This window comes from Eretmochelys imbricata, chromosome 14 (genome assembly GCF_965152235.1).
Source record: "Eretmochelys imbricata isolate rEreImb1 chromosome 14, rEreImb1.hap1, whole genome shotgun sequence".
Classification (NCBI taxonomy): Eukaryota; Metazoa; Chordata; order Testudines; family Cheloniidae; genus Eretmochelys; species Eretmochelys imbricata.
In genome coordinates this window covers 43151962-43178563 of record NC_135585.1, presented here as the reverse complement: position 1 = coordinate 43178563, position 26602 = coordinate 43151962, and the positions used below count along the sequence as shown (strand labels likewise).

The window sequence follows — 26602 nt, the reverse complement described above, 5'->3', positions numbered from 1 at the left end:
GGCATTACAGGCTGGAGGGTTCATACATTAATGGGTGTGCTACAGTACGTGAGGCTATTTATGGTCACATACGTGTGAGTACAGACGGTCGTATGATTTTATTTTGTAATTCTGTGTGTGGATTTTCTATCTATCTGTCTATCTATCTAAAGGCTCAGAAATACAGACTGGGTCTGCTTCAAAGTCCACTGGAGTCAGCTGGAAGCTGGGATATCCAAAGGCACCGAAGGGAGCTAGGCAATCAGCTTCTACCAACGGAGTTTATCTAAAGACCACTGGAAAGACTCACTCTGGCTGGAGTTTTCAATGGGAGCTGGTTCCCCAGCTCTCTCTGAAAGAGCCTTTCCTCTGACTTCATTGGGTTTGGAACAGGACAGTAGGTTGGGATTTTCAATTTGCAAAAGCCTCGTAATATGGGCTAAAATACTGTGCCCGCTGGAGTTGAAGACAAAACCGCCTTTGATTTCAATGGACCAGGGTGTCACTGCTGGTATTGAAGTTCCACTATTCACAGCGGGAAGTGAGAATTAAGATCTCTGAATTCCGTCTGGCCTTTGGGGAAATCTCCGTCCCAGGGCAGCATTCCTTCAGGCCTTAAGGCAATTAATCCATTACCTGGTATCTTAATCCTTCCCTGGAGTCGCTGCGCAATGTGGCTGTAAATTGAATTTGCTGAGTTGCCTTCTCAGACACAGAAAGGCTGAAATAGGGACACCACCCAGCACAGAGTCATATGCTGAAAGCTGTTCAAAGGAGGTCAGTGCTGGCTAACATGAAACGGGAAAACTGTTTGCTTCTTCCTTATGTTCCTGCAGTTTCTTGATAAAAATAGCACTTTCGTTCCAGGGAATTAACCAGCTGAGGTCTTTCATCATTTGCTTGAGTCCCAGGATGTCTTGAGAAGGGCCCGGTGCTGCCCAGGATGGACACAGCGTGAGCATTAACCGTCGAGATGGACGGTCAGGTTTTGAAGCATTTCTTCCTGTGGTAGAGAATTCAGCAGCTGGTGAACAGGGAGGGATTCACAACACGCAGCACGGGGCAAGCTTCCTCCATCTGCTGCCTGATTCCACCTTTCAGCCTTCACCACGGAATTGCACTTGCCAACACAGCACTGTTCAGCTGGAAAATGACTGACCAGCTCTAGTCTGGACCTAGACAGAGAGGAAATGAAGAATTAAGCCAATCACTGTGCTCATGTTTGCGTTCAGGATTGTCCAGCGAAGAGAAAACTGCCATTATGACAAAGTGAGGTTGTGTTTGGACAAGGAAAGATCCTGTTGGTCTGGCTGGCTGTCCAGTAGCTGAACTCCGTGCAGATGGGACTAGGTTGACATTGGATGGCTCATGCAGGGCGAGGTCAGTGCAGCCACCTCTGGGGTGGGGGCCGGGGGCTGTTTACAGAGGGACCCCTCAGTCGTTTGTAAAAAGTGAAGAGATGTGTGACATTGATGCAGGCGATCCCGAGGACTCCCCCACAATGCAGAGAGGAGACGGCGGCTGTGAGCAGCGTGGGGGTTACTCAAGAGTGGGTCAGAGTGGGGTGGAGCTGGGGGGCAGCCATCGCTCGTCTTCAGCCAGTGGGAGGCAGATGCATCCGAACTGGTGGCAGAGATGGGATCCCAGCTGGGGGTTTGCTCCGGGCTGGGCACAGGCCGCCCAGGTGGGTCTGCACCCAGTGTCCCCTGCTGGCCCTCGGGCTCCCAGTTGGACGCCCAGGGTAGTTTGGGGAGTGGGTGCGGGGATCCTGGAGGGGGCTCAGAGCCCGAAGATGGCAGGGCCAACGCTGCAGCCCAGCAGGGCGTTGGTGGCTTCCAGGCACTCGCTCAGCCAGGCCCCTGAAATGAGAGGGGGGCACTGGAGAGACACCAGCCCGGGGAACGAGGGGAGGGCCTGGGGGCAAAAGGAACAGAGCTCACAGCACGTGGGGGACTGGTGTGGGGGTTGGGAAGCTGGGAAGTAAAGGTGCTGGGGGGCGGGGCATGGAAACCCCGGAAGGGTGCTGGGATTGGGATGGGGCTCTCGAGGGCTGGGCTGTGGGGCCCTGGGGGGCAGGAATCTCAGGAATGGGGACCCATGGGGCACAGGCTCTCAGGGCCCTGAAGGGGGCTGGGCTATAGGACATGGGGGGAAGGCTCATGGCTCTGGGCAATGAGGATGGAGGTTCCTGGGGCCCAGGCTCAGGGGCCCCATGGGGCAGGGACTCTCAGGGTTGAGACCTTGGACACTGTCCCTGCCCCCCACCCACCAGGCCCCCTCTCACCTGCTCAGTCCTGCACCCAGACCACAGCCTTGGCCTCCAGCAGCTCGACTCATCACGCTACCCCACGGCCCAGTCGTGTAGCCAGACCATGGCCAGCACCGTGGCCCAGATGCTGGGGGTCACGTCCTGTGGGGGGCAGGATAGAGACAGCCTGAGTCAGCGCCCAGCCTGGCCCCCTCCCCTGACCTCCATCCCTCATCCAGCCCTCCCCCTTCCCTAGGGACCCCCTACCCCATCCCCCCACCCCGACTCGGAGGGTTCCTATGGCCCCCGCTCCAGCACCATGGACCCTCTACCCAGATGCCCAGTGCCATGTCCAGGGAGTAGAGAGATGGCCTGAGACAGGGCCCAACTTGGGCGCCTCCATCTGGCCCTGGGCCCCCTCGATCCAATGCTCCGACCCCATTAGAGGGTTCCCAGCCCCCCCGATCTGGGCCTGTATCGCCCACTGGGCTCCAGGTTCAGGGGTCCTTTAATCCAGTCACCCTCAGACTCCCCCCCCGAATGGGTCTCCCCCAATCTCATCTGGGAGCAGAGAACAGGTCCAATCAATGGCACCTGCCCCAGATCTCTCCCCTCTCCTCTGCAACCCCGTTCACCTCACTGGGTATCCTCCCCCTGGCGTCGGTCTCGCTCACCCCCAGCACAGCAGCCAGCCAGGGGTCCAGGTTCCACAAGACGTCGGCATTTTGCAGAGACACCAGCCTCAGCAAGGGAGACTCCTCCGGTGCCCGCTCTGGGGAGAGACACAGGGAGATGGGGCTGGCGCAGGGTTGTGGGTACAGAACAGCGACATGGTCTGTCCAGGCTGGGGGACAGCCAACAGCCTTAACAGTCACCCTCTGTGTGGCCTTAACTCTGTCCCTCTATGGGTGTCCTTAACCTGCTCTTCTGCACCCTTAACCCCACCACAGTCATCCTTAACTCCGCCCCTTCTTGCACCCATGGGATGACAATTAACTTTCAATCCGAGATGGGCACCCAACTCCCTGTGACTGTTCCTGCCCAGGCATTAATTCCACAACCCCACGGTGTTTCTCAAACACAGTCTGTCCCTGGGACTATCCCCCACTACAACCTGCGATACAGACCTATGGCCGGAGAGAGACACGAGAGTCTAAAGGGGTAGCGGGGGATGGGATGTTACAGAGTTTATATGATATTATAGCCATGCATGGGCCAGGGTTACGGGGCAGAGTTAAAGTTATCTGGGCTACAGTCACTTTGTATTTCCAGACTCTCCAAATGCAGGTTTAAAGGTAACTTTAAAATTTTTGCCTTTCGTGGGTTTCTTCGTTTATAAACCAGAAGGTGCCAAGAAAGACTTTTGCCCCTGAACTCGCCTGTACAAACCTCCAAGCTCAGACCCAGCTTCACAAGGTTTTTTTGCCTGGGAATTTCCCTCTGGCTTTATTTCAGAGAAAACTGCCCAGAGACATTCCTGTTACGAAAAACTATTGATCTCTGCCCCACACACACCCCCTTAGCTCACTGACACAAACTCACACCCCAAATTCCACCTTCACAGAGTTTTTTGCTTGGGGGTTTTCTTATTTTTTTAGTCATTTTCTTTCGAGATAATTTGCTTCACGACACTAAAAAAAACAGCCAAGAAATCCCCCTCCCTCAGCGACACAAAGGTTTTTCACCCAGGAATTTCCTTCGTTTTCTATGTCGTTTTTAAAGACTTGCACAGCTCCGTGACCTTCAGGGCACATGGGTCTCTAACCCGATGAAGCGTCACCCTGGCGTTGGCCCACCCCCGGAGTCCTGACTCCCAGCCCCCTTCACCGTTCTGGGGTGCCGTCTCCGGTGGGGCCCCCTGATTGCAGGACTGTCTGCCCTTGTGTTGGGCCCCCCCGGCTGAGCTTTGGGAGGCCACGGAGCCAGGACAGGCGCTTGCGAGGGAGGAGATGGCCGGCGCTGGACTTTGGGAGCTGCAGGCATGCGGGGCAGAGGTACTCACGTGCCGCAGCCAAGTCACGGGACAAGCGCCCGAAGACGCTGCGCTGGTTCGGTTCGTCCAGGCGCACTCCACTCGCCGGCCGCTCGCAGATGGGGTCTATGGAGACGCAGTCTATCACCTCCATATAGTCCATGATGAAATAGAAATTTAGCGAGTAGATGGACAGACACAGAGACAGACGGACACAAAAACAGACCCAGAGAAGCAAAGGGAGGGAAGAAAATTCCGTCCCCCCCCAGACACTTAGAGCCAACGCACCGCTGGGACCCTTCCTCCATACCCCCCAGCCCCTTTCCCCGAGCTGGGACCCCCCCACACCCAGCCCCATCCTCCTCTCCCTGCAGCTCCATCACAGCCAGGATCTCCCAGCTCTTGCCCCTTCCCCCCTGGCTGTGACCCCCAGATCCAGTCCCCACAGCCCCATTCTTCTCCCCCCAGCCAGGACGCTTCCTCCAGCCCCAGGGGATGCAGGGATGGGTACTGCACTCCATGGATGAGGGCACAATGCTGGGGGGCGAGAGGCCCCTACTAGCCAGGTCTGCTCATGACAGCAATGTGCCCGCCCCTCCTGTCCCTGCATCTGCCCGGGTCGGTCTGTCTGTCTGACTGGGTCTGTTTCTCTCTCTGCGTCTCTCCGTCCTGTCCCCGTCTGGGTCTGTCGGCTGATTCTCGGTCTCTGTCCCTGTCTGACTCTGGGTATCCGCATGCCTGTCTACTTGTGTCTGTCTGTCTGGCACAGACCCCTCTCTTCCGGCTGGGGTGGGGGGCGGTGCTACTCCCCGTCTCACCATGCTAGTGCCCCTGCTCTCCCCATGCCCCGGAGGTATGGGGATTGGGGTCGCCGTCACCCTGGAGCAGGGAGGGGGCAGCACAGCCCCCGGGAGTCAGGGGGGCAGGGAGAGGGGCAAAGGGACATTACCCCATAAACATGATGCCACCTGCATGCCCCTTCTGGGTCCCCCCCTCTTACACTGGGATCCCCCTGTGCTGGGATCCCTCCCTGGCGCCAGGTTACCCCCACCTCCCCATACCGCCCCCAGTGCCAGGTTCCCCCTCCCACCCGAGTTCCCCCCACATGCTGAGTCCTCCCCTGGCGCCAGGAGCCCCAGCTGCTTTGGGGGTTACCTGCCAGCGGGACATCCCACCTCACCAGCTGCCCCCGCTCCATGTCCACCCCCACGTAGGCCGTGAGGGAGCAGACGACTCTCGAGCTCAGGCTGGCCTCCAGTGCCCGGCGCACGTCCCCCTCCGACCCCGCGCCCACGGCCCGCTCCAGCTCCAGCAGCAGCGACTTGGCGGCCAGCCGATGAACGGGCAGCCTGTGCCAGGGAGAGAGATTCACAGGGTCAGCCCTGGACGCCTGGGTTCTAGCCGCTACGGAGAGGGGAGCAGGGTCTAGTGGGATGGAGGTGGGTGGGTGCCAGGACTCCTGGGTTCTATCCTGGCCCCGGGAAGGGAGTGGGGTCTAGTGGTCACAGAAGGGGGGCTGGTCCCATCCTGTCTCTGTTCTGCTGGGGTGAGGACGTGGGGGGGCAGGACCCAGCTGCCTGGGGTGGGGGATGGGAGCCAGAGGAGCATTGCTATCACCTGTCTCCATCCTGTGGCTGCAGGGAGAACTGCGGCGTCTCCTAGTAGGTCTGGTCCTGGATGTGATACTGCAGGGTGATGCTCCCCATGGGAATGTCTGGGGGCTGTGGGGAAAGAAAGGTGGTCAGAGGTAGAATGCAAGGGGGGAGAAGATGCCCTGGGACCCCTCAGATCCAGCTTACAGAACAAAGGGGGCAAATACACCCAATGAACACCTCTTGGGGGGCTGGCTTAGTAAGCCCAATGGCCGTCATTAGGGTCCAGAGATAACAATCCCCATTTTGCTCAATGGGGCTGGGGCAGCTCAGAGACTTCCAGCCCAGTGGCTATCATTAGAGATCAGAGTTATCGATCCCCACCGAGGTCTCGTCTACACTACATACCTTGGTAGAACTACATCGCTCAGGGGCATGAAAAATCCACACCCACGAGTGGCGTAGTTACACGGACCTTAGCCCCCCGTGCAGACGGTGCTACGTTGGCAAGAAAGCTTCTCCCGTCGGCTTAGAGCGTCTTCACCAGACGTGCTACAGCGGTGCAGCTGCACCAATGAAAACTTATAGTGTAGACCTGCCCTGAGATCAATGCAGCCAGGCTGGTACAGAGACCTGCCGCCCAATGGCCATCATTAGGGGTCAGATTTATCAATTCCAACACAGATCAATGGGGCTGCGGTAACACAGAGATCCCTGGCCCAATGGCCATCGTTAGGGGTCAGAGTGAACTCTCCCCATTCAGAACAATGGGGCTGGGGTAGCTCGGGGAGCTCCAGCCAATGGCCATCATTAGAGGCCAGAGTTATCGCCCAGGAGGGGACTGTGGGGCTCCTGCCTCAGTCACTGACCCCGAGCCCTGGGGGCACCCCAGTTCGGGGGACCTCGCTCTCCCACCTGGGGCTGCCCGCGGAGCTGGGCGTAGACAAGGCACCGTTGCCCAGCAAAGATCACCTCGGGGTCCCAGTGCAGCAGCTCCGCCTGGATCCCAGGGGGCAGATCCCAGCTCAGTGAGATCCCGGTCACTGCCAGCTGCAGGGCCCACTTCAGAGACTGCGGCACCTGGTGGGGAACCGGCACACACGTGGGCCAGGACACCTGGGTCCTGTCACCAGCTCTGGAGGGGAGTGGGGTCTAGTAGGCTAGAGTGGGGGAGCTGGGAGCCAGGATTGCTGGGTTCTCACCTTGGGCTGCATGCGGTCCTGTCCGGTGATGAACTTGGCGCTGCCCCCGACTGCCCGAGCAATGTCTTTGATCAGAGCCGTGGAGGCTCTGTCCCCAATGCCGAAGGAAAAGCACCTGGGGGAGAGGGGGGGGGGCAGAGACCGGAGGGGGAGGGGCAGAGCTGGTGGGGCCCATCCAGTGCTGGGTGGGGGCAGGGCAGTTGGAGGGGGGCCAGTAGGGCTGGCTGGACTGGGGGGGGGGGGGGACTCCCCATGCTCGTGGGGCTGGAAGGCAGGGTGAGGCAAAGGGTTGGGCAGATGTTGGGCACTATGGTGGTGGGGGTCCACATTATGGCAATGCTAATGGGGGCAGGGCTGGGGGGGGTTAGGCACCCCCAGTTACCTGTGGGTTCTCTGCGATTATGTCCTGGTTGTTCTCTACCTCCCCATCCGTAAACACGAACAGCTGAGGGGGGGAGAGACGCTGTCAGAGCCAGGGACCCCAACCCCCTCAGAGACACCCCCTTCCTGTTGGGAACGGGAGCAGCCCCTTGGGGAGTCTGCCCCACTGACCTTCCCAGAGACCCCCAGCCCCATCCCTCCCCTCCCAGAGATCTCCCCTGAGGGGCTGACAGACGGGGACTGCTGACCTCCCCTATCTCTGTGACCCCCAACCCCGAGGCATGACCCCAAACCATCACCTGTTCACCGGCCCCTGGAGACAAGAACCCACCGACTGCTGTGGCCACTTTTCCAGGAGCTCCCTCCTGACCCCCCACCAGTGACCTCCCTGCCCCTCCCGGCTGCAGGGCACCCCCCAGAGCTGGGCAGAGCACAAAGCGCTGCCCCTCCCAGCTCTACACAGAGGTACCTCCCCCCCCGGGTTGCTACGTGCCACGCCCTGCTCACACCCCCAGGGGCAGTGGCCCCCCATCTGGCCCAGAGCCCCAGGCCCACTCCGAGCAACCCCTTAGCCCCGCTCGGCTGCCCCCCAGGGCCCCCAGCCCCTCTCCGATCCCCTCTCCCAGGGTCTCCCCCTTGAACAGCCTCTGAGGGGAGTGTGGGGGGGAAGGTGGGCAAAGAGGGGCCTGTAATGGCGTATGGCCCACAGCGACAGCTGGGAGCAAACACCCCATGGGCGGCAGCGGGGCACTGGGAGTGGGGGGGCGCTCAGAGTTATTGCAGAGAATCCTTCCCAGGGGGCTGGCTGGGGGGGGGGTCTTGCCCCCATCCTCCGGGCAAGCTGACCCCCACGTTTGGGGTGGGGAAGGGATTTTCCCCTGGCTCAGACTGGCAGAGACCCAAGGGGGTTGGTCTCCCTCAGCAGCCTGGGGCACTCACTGGTTTGAACCGGAGCAACTGGGGGGAGTCGCTGTGATCTGAAGCCTGTAACTCAGGGTTTGGGGGTGCCGGTGACTCAGCCTGAGGGGTGGGGCTGTCCCCGGGGGGAGTGAGGAGCTGGGGCCTGATGAGATGATCAGGACGGTCCCTTCTGTCCTGAAAGTCTGTGAGTCTGTCCCCGCAGGCCCGCATCCCTCTCTGAGACCCCCCACATCACCCCTCGGCCCCACAATCACTCTCCAGGCCCGCCCCAGGATGCCCCTCCGGCTGGCCCCAGGGCTCCGGCACCTGGCGTGGGTGCCCGTCCCGGCAGGGGCTGCGGTAAACGGCTCGTAGCGGCTCCAAGATCTCGGTGCCCCCCAGGTTAGCCTGGAGCAGCTGGAGGCGCTGCAGGGACTCGGCCTTGGTCTGCTGGGTATTCTCCACGCTCTGCCTGCGGGGGGCGCCGACAGGTCTGGGGCTGGGACAGCCGGAGCCAGGGACACCCTGCCCCCAGCCAGCCCTGCCCCCTCACCCACCGACACCCCTGTCCCCCAACCAGCCCTGCCCCCAACCCACCGACACCCCTGTCCCCCAACCAGCCCTGCCCCCAACAAACAGACATGCCCTGACCCCCAACCCACAGACACACCCTGCCCCCTAACCAGCCCTGCCCCCTCACCCACCGACACCCCTGTCCCCCAACCAGCCCTGCCCCCAACCCACCGACACCTGTCCCCCAACCAGCCCTGCCCCCTCACCCACCGACACCCCTGTCCCCCAACCAGCCCTGCCCCCAACCCACCGACACACCCTGCCCCCTAACCAGCCCTGCCCCCTCACCCACCGACACCCCTGTCCCCCAGCCAGCTCTGCCCCCTCACCTACCGACACCCGTCCCCCAACCAGCCCTGCCCCCAACCCACCGACACCCCTGTCCCCCAACCAGCCCTGCCCCCAACCCACCGACACACCCTGTCCCCCAGCCAGCCCTGCCCCCTCACCCACCGACACCCCTGTCCCCCAGCCAGCTCTGCCCCCTCACCTACCGACACCCGTCCCCCAACCAGCCCTGCCCCCAACCCACCGACACCCCTGTCCCCCAACCAGCCCTGCCCCTCACCCACCGACACCCCTGTCCCCCAACCAGCCCTGCCCCCAACCCACCGACACCCCTGTCCCCCAACCAGCCCTGCCCCCTCACCCACCGACACCCCTGTCCCCCAACCAGCCCTGCCCTGACTCCCAACCCACAGACACACCCCGTCCCCTCACCAGCCCTGCCCCCAACCCACCGACACCCCTGTCCCCCAACCAGCCCTGCCCCCAACAAACAGACATGCCCTGACCCCCAACCCACAGACACACCCTGCCCCCTAACCAGCCCTGCCCCCTCACCTACCGACACCCCTGTCCCCTAACCAGCCCTGCCCCCTCACCCACCGACACCCCTGTCCCCTAACCAGCCCTGCCCTGACTCCCAACCCACAGACACACCCCGTCCCCTAACCAGCCCTGCCCCCTCACCCACCGACACCCCTGTCCCCCAACCAGCCCTGCCCCCTCACCCACCGACACCCCTGTCCCCCAACCAGCCCTGCCCCCAACAAACAGACATGCCCTGACCCCCAACCCACAGACACACCCTGCCCCCTAACCAGCCCTGCCCCCTCACCCACCGACACCCCTGTCCCCTAACCAGCCCTGCCCCCTCACCCACCGACACCCCTGTCCCCCAGCCAGCCCTGCCCCCTCACCTACCGACACCCCTGTCCCCTAACCAGCCCTGCCCCCTCACCCACCGACACCCCTGTCCCCCAACCAGCCCTGCCCCCAACAGACATGCCCTGACCCGCAACCCACTGACACCCCCTAACCAGCCCTGCCCCAAGCCCCAGACACCCCCTGCCCCCTAACCAGCCCTTCCCCCAACAGACAGACATGCCCTGCCCCCTAACCAGCCCTGTCCCCAACAGACATGCCCTGACCCCCAACCCACTGACACCCCCTAACCAGCCCTGCCCCAAGCCCCAGACACCCCCTGCCCCCTAACCAGCCCTTCCCCCAACAAACAGACATGTCCTGCCCCCTAACCAGCCCTGTCCCCAACCCACCGACACCCCCTGCCCCCAACAAACAGACATGCCCTGACCCCAACCTACAGACACACCCTGACCCCTGACCAAGAGACACCCTCTGTCAGCTAACCAGCCTTGCCCCCTAACCCAGACAGCCCCCTCCCTGCTCTTCGGACTCACGGGTAGAAGGACTCGAATTCAGACCCAAAGCCATAGATGTTGAAATAACAGCCCAGGGGCAAACTCTTCAACAGGAGGACCAGGGTCTCCTGGGGACAGACAGACGGATGGAGAGTCAGCCCCACGGGCCCAGCCAGCCTGGGCTGCTCCCCCGGCACGGCCCCATCTAGCGCAGCCTCCCGCCTGGCCGTCCCTTGGTGCTGCTGATGCCCTGGCGGGACAGGTCTCTGCGTCCATGGGGCAGGCCGTGCTGCCGGAGCGGCCCAGCAGGAGGACAAACTCCCCGGCTGGCTCTGGGCCGGCACCACCTCGGGCACTCTGGGCAGCAGGGTCATCATCACGGCCGGGTCGCCCATCAGGGAGCCTGCGGGGAGATGGGGGCCAGCCCCCTAATAGGGTGGGCATAGGGTCGAGCCCATGAGCCACCCCCTCAGAGCCCCATGACTGTCCCCAGAGACCCACCCCCACTGCTCTGTCCCTCCCCCACCCCCTCTCCCCTTAAATCCCCCCCACCCCCGTACCCAGCCCCCCAGTGCCTGCTCTCCCATCCCCAGTTCTCCCCCATGCCTCCCAAACCTGCAGTGCTCCCCAGTGCCCGCCTGCTCCCAGACACCTCGCCCTGCCAACACCAGCTCTGCCAAGACCCCCTGTTCCTGTCCCCCCACCCTCGCCTGCCTCCCGATTCCCCCAGCACCCACCCACAGCAGCCCTAGGACTCCCCATTCCCCCATCATCCCCCTCATTGCACCATGCCCCCCCCGATCCTATGTCACCGCTCAGCACCTACCTCACCCTCCCCAGATTCCCACCCTATGGATCCCCCTCTGCGCCCCCGCCCAGGGGTAGTAGGGTTTAGGATCCCCTCCCGCACCTGGCTCGGCTCCGGGCAGCCCGGCCTCCAGCACCGCGCCGGGTTTGGGTGGCTCCGTGTAATACACCAGCAGCTCCAACTCCCTGTCCCACGGGGGGGCCTGGGCCAGTGACACCTGGGGGGCGACAGACACACAGTCACCTCCACACGATTCCGGGGGGGGGGGGGGCAGGGTCCCGCTGGATCTCGCGCCCGGCTCGGCACCCCCCAATGGAGACGGGGTGAGGGGCAGACCCTGGGAACGCTGGCTGGGCCCCCCGGGTTAGGTGGAGGGGAAATTTCTGGGAAATTCCCCAGATCCGTTGCTGTCACTCGATCCCCCACCCCCTCAATCACCCAAAGAGTCTGGCCCATGCTCCCCCTTTCGGGACCCACCCCGCGCCCTACACCACATCTCTCACCCCCGGGACCTTCCCCCCACCCACAGCCCCGTTCCCTGGAACCCACCCCTCAGCCCAGAACCCTACCCCACCCCCAGCACCCTCCTCCCAGCAGGGATGGCTGGGACCCAGGTGTCCAGGTGAGCCCTTACCTGGGCAGTGGTTAGGTTCCCGGCTGTATAGCTCAGGGGGGTGAGGGGGCAGTTGGAGAGCACGTGGTCGATGCCGTGGGGCGACTGCAGCATGGCGCTTCGGCTCAGGGTGTAGGGCAGCTCCCCCTGGAGGACCCGTGGGACCTCCTGGGTGATGTTCTCCCCATCCCACCCTGCAGAGAGAGACACAGGGGTGAGGGCCAGGGGGCTGGGAGAGTGGGGGGAAGATGGGGGGTTTGAGTTATTGGGGGGGTATTGGGCTTGGATATCAGGGGATTTCGAGATGGCTAGGGTGGGTCATATACCCTGGGACGGGGACTGCAGACCCTGGGGGGGGTGGGGCACACTTACCTCAGGGAAGACAGTAGTGGCCTATGGGGCATTATGGGGGCTATATGGGTCTTTCACTGTGGGGTATGTAGAAGGGGCTATGGAGGTTTCAGGGGGTACAGGCTGCGGGGTCACTCACAGTGGGGTGTGTAGCTGGGGTTCTGGGGGCTATGTGGTACAGGGAGCTATGCGGGATCTAGGGCACCTAAAGGTCTGGTCTCAACATGGGGCATGTAAAAGGGGTGCAGCATGGCTGGAAGCACACAGCTGGGGTACAGGGGAGTATGGGGGGATCTGTGGGTCTCACCATGGGGCATGTGCGGGGGGGGGGGGGTCTGTTGGTGTCACTGTGATGGGGGTAGGGGATCTGTGGGTCTCACCGGAGGGCGCGGAGTGGGGACAGGGGGATATGTGGGTCTCACAGTGGGGCATGTAGCAGAGGCGCAGGGGGATCTGTGGGTCTCACTGTGGGGCATGTAGCGAGGGTGTAGCATGGTCGGCAGCACGTAGCGGGTGGCTCCGTCCCCGTACAGCTCCTGTGCCTGCCGGGAGAGACAGGGTCACCCTGAGATCCCTGTCCCCCAAGATCCCCTGCCCCCCCTGACCAGCACATCCCTGTACAGCTCATGCACCTGCTGGGAGAGATGGGGTTACCCCGAGATCCCCCCAGCCCGGTCCCCTCCTCTCTCTCCCCCAGGACCCCCGCCCCCAGCACCTGTCTCTTCTCCTGGAGCTGGGCCTAGATCCAGGCCCCCTGCAGCCGGGCCTAGAAGGCATCGACAGCCGCCTCGGCGTCCACGGGGAATTTGAACACAGACTCCACGGGCCCCGGCTCCTCGTTCCTGCAGAGCAACTGGCAGCCCATGTCCGCCACAAAGCCTCGGATCAACACCGACACTGAGCTGTGGTGTAGGGGCACTGGGGGGAGGGGGACATCAGCCACAGGCCCCCCACGGGCACCGGGGGGAGGAGCCACGTCAGCCATGGGGCAACCCTCCCCCTCATGGCACCGTCCCCCGTCCCCCGCAGCCCTGACTCACCCGGCTCCTTGGAGCTGGTCAGGAGGCTGCAACTCATCATCTCGGCTCCGGGGTCGGGGATCTGTGTGAGGGGAAGGGCGGGGGGTGAGATACGGGGTTCCCATGGAAACTGATGAGCACAGGGTGCCTTGACACTCCCCCCCACACACACACACTCGGCGATGGCTCTGAGACCCCAGCCCCACCCCTCTGCTCAGCCAGGTCCTGTGGCAGGGAGTCCCACAGGCCCAAGCTCCTGAGATCAGAGTCACGGCTCTGCCCCAACTGCGCCAGCCCCCCGCAGGAAGGGGCAGGCAGGGACTGGGGTACAGCTGGCAGTTGGGGGATGGAGAGAGAAACATAGGGGGGTGTATGGGGATGGATGGACAGATGGAAGGAAGGAGAGGTGCAGGGGTCAGACGGACAGACGGAATGAAGGGGGATGGGGGACTCGTGCGTTAGAATGAGGGAGCTGGGAGCCAGGACTGCTGGGTTTTATCCCCAGCCCCTGGGGGGGCCCCTGGAACAGCGACAGGGGTTGCAGGGGACTCGGCTCGGTCACTGGGGGGTTGTTAACCCGGCTAGGCCCTTCTCCCCACTGTCGCCCTGCAGAGAAGCAGAGGTTTGTGGAGCAGGCTCCAGCTCCTGGCCATTCTTGGCAGGGACACGGCCCTGCTATTTACTCAGCTTTCACCCCAGGCTGGAGCAGTTGCCATAGACCCTCCGCCCCAACGAGGGTGAAATCCAGCCCTTGGCCGTGCCCAGGGGCTCCCGGCGTTCTTGCTCCACGCCCCGGAGCCGTTCGGCCTGGGCCTTGGATTTGCTGCCTTTCGACGGGGTAAAAGGGCGGCAGCCGGTTGATTTCTCCCGCAGCAGAAATCTGGCTCTGAGTTGAGCAGGGAGTCTCTGCGGAGGAGCGGGGAGCTGAGGGTGGGATGGGGGCAAGGAACGCCAGAGCTGCCGTGAGCGAGAGGGGCTCCCAACCCCACTCTCCGAGCCTCGTTTCTGCTCGCCACCACTCCAGCCCCCTGGAGAATTCCCAGCTGGAAGGTGGGACGGGGAGACTGGGATCACCTGGGGGGTCGGGGGGGGGGGGAACGTAGGCAGATTTCTAGACAAACCTCCCGCCCGGCTTCACACATGGCCCAGGATGGAGAATCCACCCAAGCCCCCAGGGGGTTGGGCCAGCAGCTAATTCCCCCCCCTCCCCGCCAGACAGGTGAGCCTCCCTCCTCGCCTGAATTCATCTGCCTGCAACTCCCAGCCACAGGACAGGCCACGTTCCCCCCGCAGGTATTTACCGCCTCTCTGGGCTGCGCTCCCTAGGCTGGGAAAGGGCTGAGGCCAGGGCAGGGCTCCAGCGGGGCGCGGGGGCGGGTTGGCTGTTCCAGGCATTGAACTCTGATGCCTAATTCCCCGCCCGGAGGAAGGGAGTCGGCGTGAAACTTCGGCCGATTCACAGGCGGCGGCTCCTGCTGCAGCAGCTGCTTCTTGGGGTGCGGCGGAGCCGCAGGGCGGGGTGGGCGGGGGTGGGGAGCTCCGACCCCTCATGGGACCCAGCGGACCCCAGGAGCCTGTGGGGAGCAGGGGAGGGCCGGTGCCCCCCGGTGCAAAAGAGGAGGGCTGAGATTTGTGTCGTCACACCGGCCGGGCGCCACGGGGATGGCCCCTGGGAAACCCACGCAGGGAGAAGCGCGGAAAGGGGGGGGGGGGCGGAGCAGAAACGTTTCGGGGTCACCTCCCTCCAAACACCCCCAAACCCGCCCCGGCACGCAGGGCCCTACACCCCGGGCGGGGAGACTCTGCAGGGGCGAAGCCCTGAGTCGGGGGATGGGCCCAGACCAGGAGGTGGGGGGCCCTGGATACGGAGGGGAAGGGGGGGCCAGGCCCCCCAGGGGAGGGGGCTCGACTGGAGCCCGATCTGCACCCCCGGTACCTTCTCGCTCGGTCCATGAGCAGCGAGGCCCTGAGCCAGGCTGGGAGGGAGAGTGTCCCCGCGAGCCCCGCCCCCCGCCAGGGAGCGTCTGCAAACGCCTCACCCCCCCACCCAACCCAGCCAGGGAGCGTCTGCAAACGCCTCACCCCCCCACCCAACCCAGCCAGGGAGCGTCTGCTAGCTCCCCGTCCCCAGCTTCTAGAACCCAGGGACCGTCTGCACAGTTCAACGCCCCCCCAGCCGGGAGCCAGGGACTGTCTGCAAACTCTTCGCTCCACACATCCTGCTATGTCCCCGCATTGAACTGGGGCTGGGGAGAGGGGGTCTCCAAACTGCCCCTTGCTCCTTCCTGCCTCTTTATGGTGCAAAAAGCGGGGAGGATTGTGGATGCAAATGTTTCAACTCCAAGATACCCCTTTCCCATCAGGGTATTCACCCCACACTCTCCATCCAGGGGGCAGTGGTGGAAACGGGGGAGAACCCATCAGTCGACCCTCACACCGGTCTCTCAGTAGTGAGAAGGCATCCAAGAGCATGAGGAAGCTCTGCGGCATGTGGGGAAGGGAGTGGGGAGTTTTTCCACCCACTGCGTTTCCTCTGGGGTCTCTGCAGAGCCTTCTTTTAATGTCCCGCTGGATGGTGCTGGATCTGCGCCCCCAGCCCTGAGTCCTCTGTGGGTGGGAGCCCAGAGCTGGGGCAGAGAGAGCCCCCCCCTCCACACACAGCCCCATACCCATGGGTCTCTGGCCTGGGGGGACTCATTGTAATGGGGAGGTAGGAGGTCAGTCTCCATGGCCCCTCCAGACCTCGCTCTCTCTGCTGAGGCTGCCAATGAGGTAGTGCCCAGGGGGATGGGGGCATCTTCTCCCCTACGGCCTGAGCTGGGACCCACCAAATGGACCCCACAAGCAGGCATCAGCTGGGGTCGCTCTTTCACCCCCACGGAAGTGGCTCTGGACCGTAGCTGCTTCTGGGGTAGGTTCATAGGAGGCACCTGTGAACGGGGCAGCCTGACCCACCCAGGGGATGACACAGGGGGCACCCAGGGATCCCCCCTTCCTTGCAGTTCCAAACATCACAGTGTGAGAGGAGGGGGATCCCCACCCCCCACTCCCTGATACCCCCTCACCCTCGCTGCGAGTCTCTCAGCAAGGAGAGAAGAGGTTGTTACCTGCGGGGGACTCCGGCCTGGGGAGAATCTGGAGAGAGAAGGGAAGAGAAGAGAAGGGGTGAGAGCTCCAGGGAGGGGATGGGGGTGCAGAGGGATGGAGGGATGCTGGACGGGGGGATCTCCAGACAGACAGACAGAGGGATGCGGGCCGAGGGAGGTCACTTACCCAGCACAAGCAGAAGGAGAGTTCGTGCCATCCTGAGCTGGTTGCTCTGGGGTGGGAGCTGGGTTCTCAGCTCAGCCACCGCCCCGTCTGGATGCAGGGAGGGGGACGGGCCCTTCCCCTCTGATGGAGGCAGAGGAAGTCACAGCCTTAGGCGCAGTCACCGCTCAGCTCAGAGGGCCATTGCACTGTAACTGCAGTCCTCTTACTTTAAAGTGTAATGTGTATCCCTCTTTTGTATTTACATAGGGCTCATGTTGAAGGAGATTTTTGTCCACCACTCTGTTCCTGTGAGACACTAGGGCAAATTCTCCAAAGTCAAGTGAGTTACACCAGATGTGAATTTGGTCCAATGTCCCTTTGTAACATCAGTACCCAAGCTTGTATCCCAACTTGATAATAACTCCATAGGAAGGATAAATAAGTCTTTAATTTAAATACTCAGATCCTCAAACCATGAGCCTGGGATTTATACTGCATATTAGACAAAAAGCTCACAATAAAAATCATATCGTATGAGGTGATCAGGTCCCTCATTCACATTAATTGCTGTGTTTCTGTGTCTTGCTATCACTGTACACTGAGTTGAGTATGTTGTGAAATCAGTAACTTGAATTATTCTTTTATCCTTGTGAACCATCAAAGGATATTTCCTGAATTGTTTCAGGTGCTCCGATGGTCCAGTGAAGCACAATCTAGAAATTCCATTTGAAACATCCATGTTTGCCAAGAGAAACCAAAGCTACCAGTAAAATTCTATTCAAGTATCAGGGGAAATGAAGGTGTATTAACTGTATGGAGATCACAGTTAACAAAAAATATCTCTCTCTGTGTCCCCAGACACATCTATCTATCTAATCTAATTTATCGTACTACCTAGGTATTCCAACAATAAATATATTCAGACTAATCAAGTGCATAGTGTCTCACAAAAGTAGAATTCACAGAATAAACTAAATTGGTTGAGAATGATTTGGGGACATAATCTTCCTTGTACATATCACTTTCATAACCTTTAACATTTTGAAACAGCCTCCACCAGGCCCAAAGTGATAGCTATCCACAAAAGCACCACATTTCGGTGGCATTTCATGATTCTAACACCTGTGAGTGCATGGAAACGTTAGAATTTACACTCATGAAACTCAATGGGCTCAAGATTCAATGGAAACATGGACACTGCTTATGTGAATCAGTGAGTGACCACTTACAATGATCTTTATGTGAATATTAGGTAAATCAGATGGCACAAAATCTTAACCAGTTCCATGTTATTTTATGAAGCGATATTAATTGTACATAACAGATCCTTATGTTTTAAGTACATTTGGTAGACTGGATGCTAATCTACTGTAAATTGGCAGTTGAAGGTCTGGCCAAGACAGCAGGCAAGCCTCAAAGGGTTTGAATGTTGGGTTAAGATAAAATTCTGGACAATGTAAGGTGAAATCCTGGCCCCACTGAAATTAAGTTCTGTCGTTGACGTCAGTGTGGCTAGGATCTTCTTATGATTTTTAATGTCTGTCTCACAATATTTGTTGTTTTTCTTCAAATCTCAACTGCTTGAATCAACAGATCAGCTTTCATATTTTCTTTTACATAATCATTATCCCTCTCTCTTCGGTAGTTCTTTTCACCCATAGATCACAAAGCACTATATAAAGGAGGTGAGAATCATTATCCCCATTTTACAGATGTGGAAACTGAGGCACAGAGAGAAGCCATTTGTTAGGGGGCTTATTCCTTCACCCACTTACTTCCCTGGTCCTTCTCACATGAACAGAGAGCAACAATACCCGAAGTCCAAAGGTGCAAACAATTCGATGTTTATTGGGGTGAAGTTCCAGCAAGCATGATTCCAGTTTCCTTCCTTAGTGTCCCTCTTCCCAGCTCTGATACCAAAGAGCCTTAGACCTGTCTCCCTCTTCCATTCCTGCCGTTAGCCAAACATGATTCCAATTTCCCCATCCACAGTTCCCATTTCCCCCTGCCCACACACCCACCCACCCATTCACTTCCTGATTGACTGCAGACTATACAGCCCCCTAACACCATTACTTGTCCAAAGTCATCCACCAAGCCAATGGCAGAGCCAGGAATAGAACTAAGAAAAGGAGGACTTGTGGCACCTTAGAGACTAACCAATTTATTTGAGCATAAGCTTTCGTGAGCTACAGCTCACTTCATTCTCCTAGTCGCAGTCCAGTCCTCTTGCCACCAGGGCACACTCATGGTTACAGAGAAAAGCATAAAAACATGAAGTGCACCCTACAGACTCAAAAACCAGACAGCAAATCAAAAGAACCCAACATTTATTATTTAAAGCCAATCTCATGATTTCTAATGACGTCTCCTCTCCTTGCTGAGATGCTCGCAGCGAGGGTGAGGGGGTATCAGGGAGTGGGGGGTGGGGATCCCCCTCCACTCACACTGTGATTTTAAAGGTGAATCAGGACTAAGATTCTGGATTCAGTTTTGACATCATCAAAATTTTGTAAGCTATTCTCACATATTTTCAGTCCAAACCAGCAGAATCCGTGCGAAATCAATCTTTCCAAAATTTTGGAATGCCCGTGTACTAAAAACAAAGAAAAAAAGAAGCCTACAAAAATACCCATCTGGGTTTTTACCCAGTCTGGAACTGGAACCGGAACTTTATTCTGAATCCCCTTCAAAATCCACTGGGGTCTTGATTTGAGGTTCCTGTGGGTTTATCTTACCTTGGTTTGGAAGGGTTAAATTTTTATCAGTAAATGTCGGGAAATGCCAGTTTCGCCACGCAGAACGTCAACCGCCCAAAAAAAAAAAAGGTCCAAAAAACCAGTTGTCGTTAAATAATTATTCTTTGACCCACCTTGTTGTCTGACATGCCACAGTAATTTCCCACAAGTGTGAAAATACAAATAGACAATATTTTTTTAAAAAATGCTCACAAATAAACCTTGATATTCTCTGTCAAAATTATAAAAATTAAAAATTGAATTCTGCCAAGCCTGTCGATATCTCTATCCTCTCCACAGGCCAGGCTTTAATAGAAATAAATAATTGGCACATGTGCAATTTGTTTCATTTTAAATTAAATACAAAGTAAGAGGATAACAATGCATAAGGGCTGGATTTTGAAAGGTATTTAGGTGCTTAATGGGGTTTTAAAAAGTATCTAGGCCCTTAAAACTCATAGAAAATCCCATTAGGCACCTAAATACATTTAACAATCTGGCTGTAAATGTTCAAGGATGTGAGACACTAAGGACCAGATTGTTAAAGGTATTTAGTCACCTAACTCACACTGATTTCCATTGGAGTTGGGCAGCTAATTATCTTTAGACTTCTGGCCCTCAGGGATTGTTGTTGTTTTTTCAATACCCTATCAACTTTGGTATATCTTTCATGTGCAGACTCATTTTTCTTTCACCACATTTTCTGTGACAGCCAATGACCTCCAGCACATTTTGAAAAACATCGCTTCCCTGAATACATGTTTCAGGGCTTCTTTTACCTCTGGGTTCCTCAGTGTGTAGATGAAAGGGTTCAACAGGGCTGTGACAATAGTATTCAAGACGGTGACTATTTTGGTCAATTCCAATGAGTTCTGCATGGAAGGGTTGACATGTAGGAAAATGGTCGAACCGTACCAGATAATCACAACTGTGAGATGGGAAAAGCAAGTTAAAAAGGCCCTTCTCCATTCCTTATCTGATGGGATTGTCAGTACAGTGGAGATGATGTAAAGGTAGGAGAGCAGGGTTATGACACAGGAGCCCAGGATGACGATGAAGGAGATGATAAAGGCCACCAGATCAATAAGGTAGGTATCTGTGCAGGAAAGAACTATCCACGGTGCTAGGTCCCCAGAAAAGTGATGGATGACACTAGGGCACAGAAGGACAACCTGGTGATCAGAAATGCTGGGACAGAAATAGCCAGGAAACCACACAACCAAGAGCCCAACAGCCAGCTGAGCAGTCAAGGTGCTGTTCAGGATGGAGCTGTAGAGCAAAGGATAGCATATAGCCAAATAGCAATCGTAGGCCATGACAGCCAAGAGAAAATCTCTGTGCATCCTAGGGAGAAAACAAAATACATCCGTAGGACACAGCTGACGAAGAAGATGGATTTGCTTTGGGACACAAGGTTGGCAAGCGTCTTTGGGATACAAGCTGTGGTCTGCCATACCTGCGGGAAGGAGAAATTGCAGAGAAGGAAGTACATTGGGGTGCGAAGGGGACGGCTGGTTGCCACTAGGACTATGATCGCCACATTTCCTGTGACAAGGAAGAGCACAAAGAGCGAGATCTGCAAATATTGGGTCCCAGGGAATCCCAGGAGAATAAATTCCTTCACACTGGTGTGATAGCCCTTTTCCAGTGCGGTCAGCTTTACCTGCCAAAACAAATGAAGACATGAAATTAAACTGATTAAACAGAACCGTGGCTTTGTGGGTTACAGATGATTTTGATGCACAGAAAGAGCAGATAATTAAAAGAGGCAGGAAATAATGGTTTAAGGCTGAAAATATCCTATTGCTATTACATTTCTGGAGCCTTCCTGCTCACAGGGTGAATTTAAGCTTGTCCTAAATTTTCCTGTGGAAACTTTTTTTCCAGTGGAAAGTGGCTTTTGGACCAAAAAGAAACTTTCCGGATAGAAATTCCATTTTCAGGTGTTCCTTGAAAAACACAATTTTTAGTTTTTGTCAATGAAACATGTTTTTTCCACGGTCAGCATCCAAAGCCCAAGATTGATTTTATTTTAATTGATATTTTTGTTGTTTTAAATTGAAAATGTTCAAATAAAAAGTTGTTTTCTGGATGTGTGTGTGTGGGGGGGCGGGAATGGGAGTTGTCCTTTTGACAAAACTCTGAAAAATGTCAACAGAAGAAACAACATTTTTCCTGTAAATTCTTCAGGATTCAGGAGCCAAATCATTTTCAAATGAGACCTATGGGTGTTAGGCATTCAGCACAATCTGAGATTCCTTTAGAAGTGAACAAAACCCCATCGTCTCTTTTGAAAATCCCTGCTAAATAGGGTGAGCTTTTCAAAAGTTCTCAGTATAGGCCTATTTCTGCTCCCGAGGAAGGAAGTCAATAGGATTATTGTCATTGAGTCAGTGGGAGCAGACTTAGGTCAATACTGAACACATGAGATTTGTACCTGTCAATTTCCTTCCTACAATGCAAGAGGACATTTAATTCTTTTTGTGCAGAAAGTCTCAGGTTCTAAGCCTGCTGAAGTCCCAAGTTGGAGTGGGGATGTTATACAAAGTTGCAGTTAAGAGGACAGCTACTCAATTTTGGAGCATAAATAACCATTTACATATATAAACCTGCATTCATTTTGGGTGGTTGAAAATGAGTCAGTTGCAACCTCCTTTGACCAATTGAGACTGAGGTGTGCAAGGCCATGCAATGCGCCAATTACAGCAAAGCTCAGGGCCAGAGAGGACCAAAGAACAAAGGAAGCAATTTTCCTAAACAAAATCACAAAAAATGCATCCCTTTTTTATCAGAATTTTAAATTCTGATGAAGAATTTCCTCAAAACTGTGAATTTCAAACATTTTTGACCAGCTGTGCCAGGAGTCTGCAATTCTTCTCTCCGTTTAGTCAGTGGAACATACTTCTCAACCAGAACCGTTAATAGAACCCAGGAGCCCTGATTCTCAGCCCCCGCTCTGCTCCAACCACGATCCTAACTCCCCTCAAAGAATGGGAATAGAACCCAAGTGTACTGATTCCTGGTCCTTTGATACAACAGCTATTCTACACATCCCTAAAAGAGCTCGGCACAGAATCCAGGTACCCTCACTCCTAGACACCTGTGCTAAGCAACAGACAGCAAGCCCCACAAATACAGCAAAACTGTAATATGCCGAGTTTCTAAAACACCTTCAGAAAAAAATACCAGGTTCCTAGTGCTGGCCAAAATATGTGGACAAATTGGAGAAAGTCCAGAGAAGAACAACAAAAATGATTAAAGGTCTAGAAAACATGAGCTATGAGGGAAGATTGGGGCGGGGGGGGAGGAGGGAAAGGGCTTGTTTAGTCTGGAGACGAGAAGACTGAGAGGGGACATGATAACAGTTTTCAAGTACATGAAAGGTTGTTACAAGGAGGAGGGAGGTAAATTGTTCTCATTAACCTGTGAAGTAGAACAACAAGTAACGGGCTTAAATTGCAACAAGGGCAGTTTAGGTTGGACATTAGGAAAAACTTCTAAATTGTCAGCGTAGTTAAGCACTAGAATAAATTGTCTAGGGAAGTTATGGAATCCCTATCTTTGGAGATTTTTAAGAGCAGGTTAGACAAACACTGTCAGGTGCCACAAGTACTCCTTTTCTTTTTGTGAATACAGACTAACACGGCTGTTACTCTGAAAACTGTCAGGGATGGTCTAGATAATACCCTTTTAACAAAGTTAAAATAATTTTCTAACCTCAGATCAAGTTTGGTGGTTGCTTCAGATATTGATGGAAAATACAAGGTCTTTGGGAGAGGAAGAGTTATTTTGTATGTTTGCAAACTCCCTTATGATTAGTTCTCCACAGAATGTTTACATCCTTTCTGAGGTCTTATGAAAAAGTCACACATGAGGTACTTTCTGAGGAACAGTTTATGATCCCGTGGGTGGCTGAAATTTCTGTTCAGCTCGCAGTTGCTATCATGCATTACATTTGTTCTTGTTCACTTTTGCTTGTACTAACAGAAGAAACTTCCAGTATGGGCAGGCTGTTCCCATAACTGCTTCTGCATGTGGCCTCTTACAGCTCTTTCTGAAGTATGAGAATTTGGTGAGGATTACCATACACTCGAGACTGAGACAGTCAGGTTTATTCATTCAAACCTTTCTTTGAACCAAAAGCAAGGCCCTGCACGTTACAATTACCATAAAAGCAATAAGAAAAGGAGTACTTGTGGCACCTTAGAGACTAACCAATTTATTTGAGCATGAGCTTTCGTGAGCTACAGCTCACTTCATCAGATGCATACCGTGGAAACTGCAGCAGACTTTATATATACACAGAGAATATGAAACAATACCTCCTCCCACCCCACTGTCCTGCTGGTAATAGCTTATCTAAAGTAATCTTCAGGTTAGGCCATTTCCAGCACAAATCCAGGTTTTCTCACCCTCCACCCCCCCACACAAATTCACTCTCCTGCTGGTGATAGCCCATCCAAAGTGACAACTCTTTACACAATGTGCATGATAATGAAGTTAGGCCATTTCCTGCACAAATCCAGGTTCTCTCACTCCCTCACCCCCCTCCAAAAACCCACCCCCATACACACACAAACTCACTCTCCTGCTGGTAATGCATGGTAAAGCAATGAATGACAGATATACAGAAAAAGATATTGCCCAATTACCTTCTCTTGGGGGCGTAGTCACTGTCGATTTTTCCTATGAGGGTCTGACTATTCCCTTACACTCTAGCATATTTATACCTTTACACGTTATCTGACCATCCAATCAACATTAAGCATTGTGTCTTACTTAACCCATAGTATATACATGTGCAGGCTTCAGTTTACAAAACTTTTTCTGTCCAGGCTACTTTTATGTCATCGTGTCCCTTTTCCAATTGGTTTATTTACTTGGATCGTATCACTCAAATATAGGGACTTTTCTGTTTTTCACAATACAGGGACGTTTTGGCAATACCTTTTATGTATTGTACTGATTAAATTCCTTTTATCTATGTCCTTCAACACAGTACAAAACACCTTTGTCTTACCCAGCCGCTGTAAGCATTCTTTAAAGAAGTCTCTCCACTCGGACGAATTTCGCAAGCAACACTCATGTCGAGCAAAAACTTGGCTGAAGCCAGTGAGCTTAGCATAAGTATTACCTTGGCCTGTCCACATTTCTTCACCAGACTAGACCCATGTGTAGGACTCTTCCAACACCAGGCACTGGTCACTGTTACAGATGCTTTCCTTAGACTCCAACAACAGGGTGCAAACTGGTGACAAATGCAATGTTGATATTTCTCCACCACAATGTGAGCAAAGACTTACTAATTCATATCATACAGGTCATCAACTCACTATATCAGCTGTAGATTTCTGTCAACCTATGTCTTTGGTCCTGTGTCCCATGCTGAGATGAGGAATCGAATTCAGCCGCTGCACTACTGAAGACCTCCTTAAGTGATTCTGTGAGGGTTAGGTGTAAGGTAAGTACTTCTCTGCAAAGGACGATTTTCACCCTAAGGCGTACAGAATCTGCCCACTGGCTCTGAACTGCAATAAGTCACAATTTCTGTATTCTAGCCACAAACACACATGCTCTCATCCTTGCAGCTCATTTACATTAGGAGCTCTGACCTATCACTTAGAATGGGGTGTCCATGTTGCCAAGCCTAACGATGTTATCATGAATCTCTCACTGAGTTGAGGGCCATAAAGTCACAGATCCTGATTCTCTTCGCACATGTATTACACTATTATGGGGAGTAGCTTCTGCTTTAGGGGCCAGTCCTGCCTCAATTAAGTCCATGCCAAAGTGGACTGGTATTTTCAAATGTGCCTAAAGGAATTTAGGTGCCCAAATTTCATTAATTTAAATGGGAGTTGGAAACCTAACTCCCTTAGTCGCCTTTGAAAATCCCAGCCTAAATCTCTGGAAGGGGAAGGGAGATCAGGTGCATAATTTCAGCAATTATTTTACCCCTGACTTAAATTTTATTCAGTCCTTAGCCCAGCAAATTCCCATTGTATTTACCAGGATGATGCCTGATATTGCTCAGTAATTTTCACTGAGTAAATTTCATGTGAATGGCCATATTTTGGCCAGCACTAGGAACCTGGTATTTTTTTCTGAAGGTGTTTTAGAAACTCGGCATATTACACTGTGGATGGCAAATGCTCTGAGCAGTTCAGGATTTCATGAGCACAATGACAACCCGGTGGAACTGGATAGCTAAGCACCAGGGCTGAGATCCTCAAAGGTATAAAGGTGCTAAAGAGACAAACAGGTGCCTAGCAGGATCTTCAAAAGCACCTTGGTGTCTAACTTCCATTGAAGTCCCTAGAATTCAAACTATACTACATTCAAGCACACTAGGGAGCCTTAGGGTAAAATTTCCTAAAGCACCTAGGTGACTTAGGAGCTTAAGTCTCATTGGCTCTTTAGGCAATTAGCTGCACTTGAAAATTTAACTGTCAATCCTATTTTCAAAAGTGATTTGTGGCCAGATTAGTTGAGGTATTTAGGCACCTAGTGGGATTTTGAAAAGCACCTTGGTACCTAAATCATTGATTTCAATGGATGTTAGGCAACTAGAAGGTTTGAAAATTCCACTAGGTGCCTAAATACTTTTAAAAATCTGGCCCTAGGGCTTGTCTATACAGAGAAGACACAGCAACTTAACTTCAATATGTTTATTTAGTCCACTGCAACTTTTGTGCCTTTGTGGACTCTTTAGGTTGAAAACTGGTTATATCAGTTCAGTTTGCACCTGAAAATTGATATACATGAGGTTTAAACCAATATAATATCCCTATACAAAGTTGCACTCTTTTAGCTAAATTGGTATAAAATCACACCTTTCATTATGTCAGTACAACTTTTTGTGTAGACTAGAGGCAAATATTTCAAAAGCACCAAAGTGTCTTAGAACCAGATTTTCAAAGGTTATTAGGTGTCTAGTGGGATTTTCAAAGGCCTAGGCCCCTAAACCCCATTGAATTGAATTGGAGTTATGTGCTTAACCTGCATAGGTACTTCTGAAATTCCCACTAGGTGCCTATCTGCCTTTCTTCAGATGTCTGAATGTCTTTAGCTTCTGGTGCTTTATACTTCTGTATCTTAGACCACCTATTAGGTTGCCTAAATGTGGACGTAGTTGCCTAACTTTGGGCAGCCACTTAGGGCCAGATTTGAAAAAGTATTTAGTCACCTAGTGAGATTATTAAAAGGACAGAGGCACCTAACATCCACAGAAATCAATGAGTTGTAGGTTCCGAGGTGCTTCTGGAAATTTCAATAGGCATCTAAATACCTTGAGAAATCTGTCCTTTTGT

At 54.8% G+C, this 26602-nt stretch overlaps 1 pseudogene; it reads right to left on the bottom strand.

Annotated features, from left to right (window-relative positions):
• Nucleotides 1–1758: 1758 nt before the first annotated feature.
• Nucleotides 1759–24378, bottom strand: LOC144274087 (von Willebrand factor A domain-containing protein 5A-like; annotated as a pseudogene).
• Between the last annotated feature and the right edge of the window lie 2224 nt (nt 24379–26602).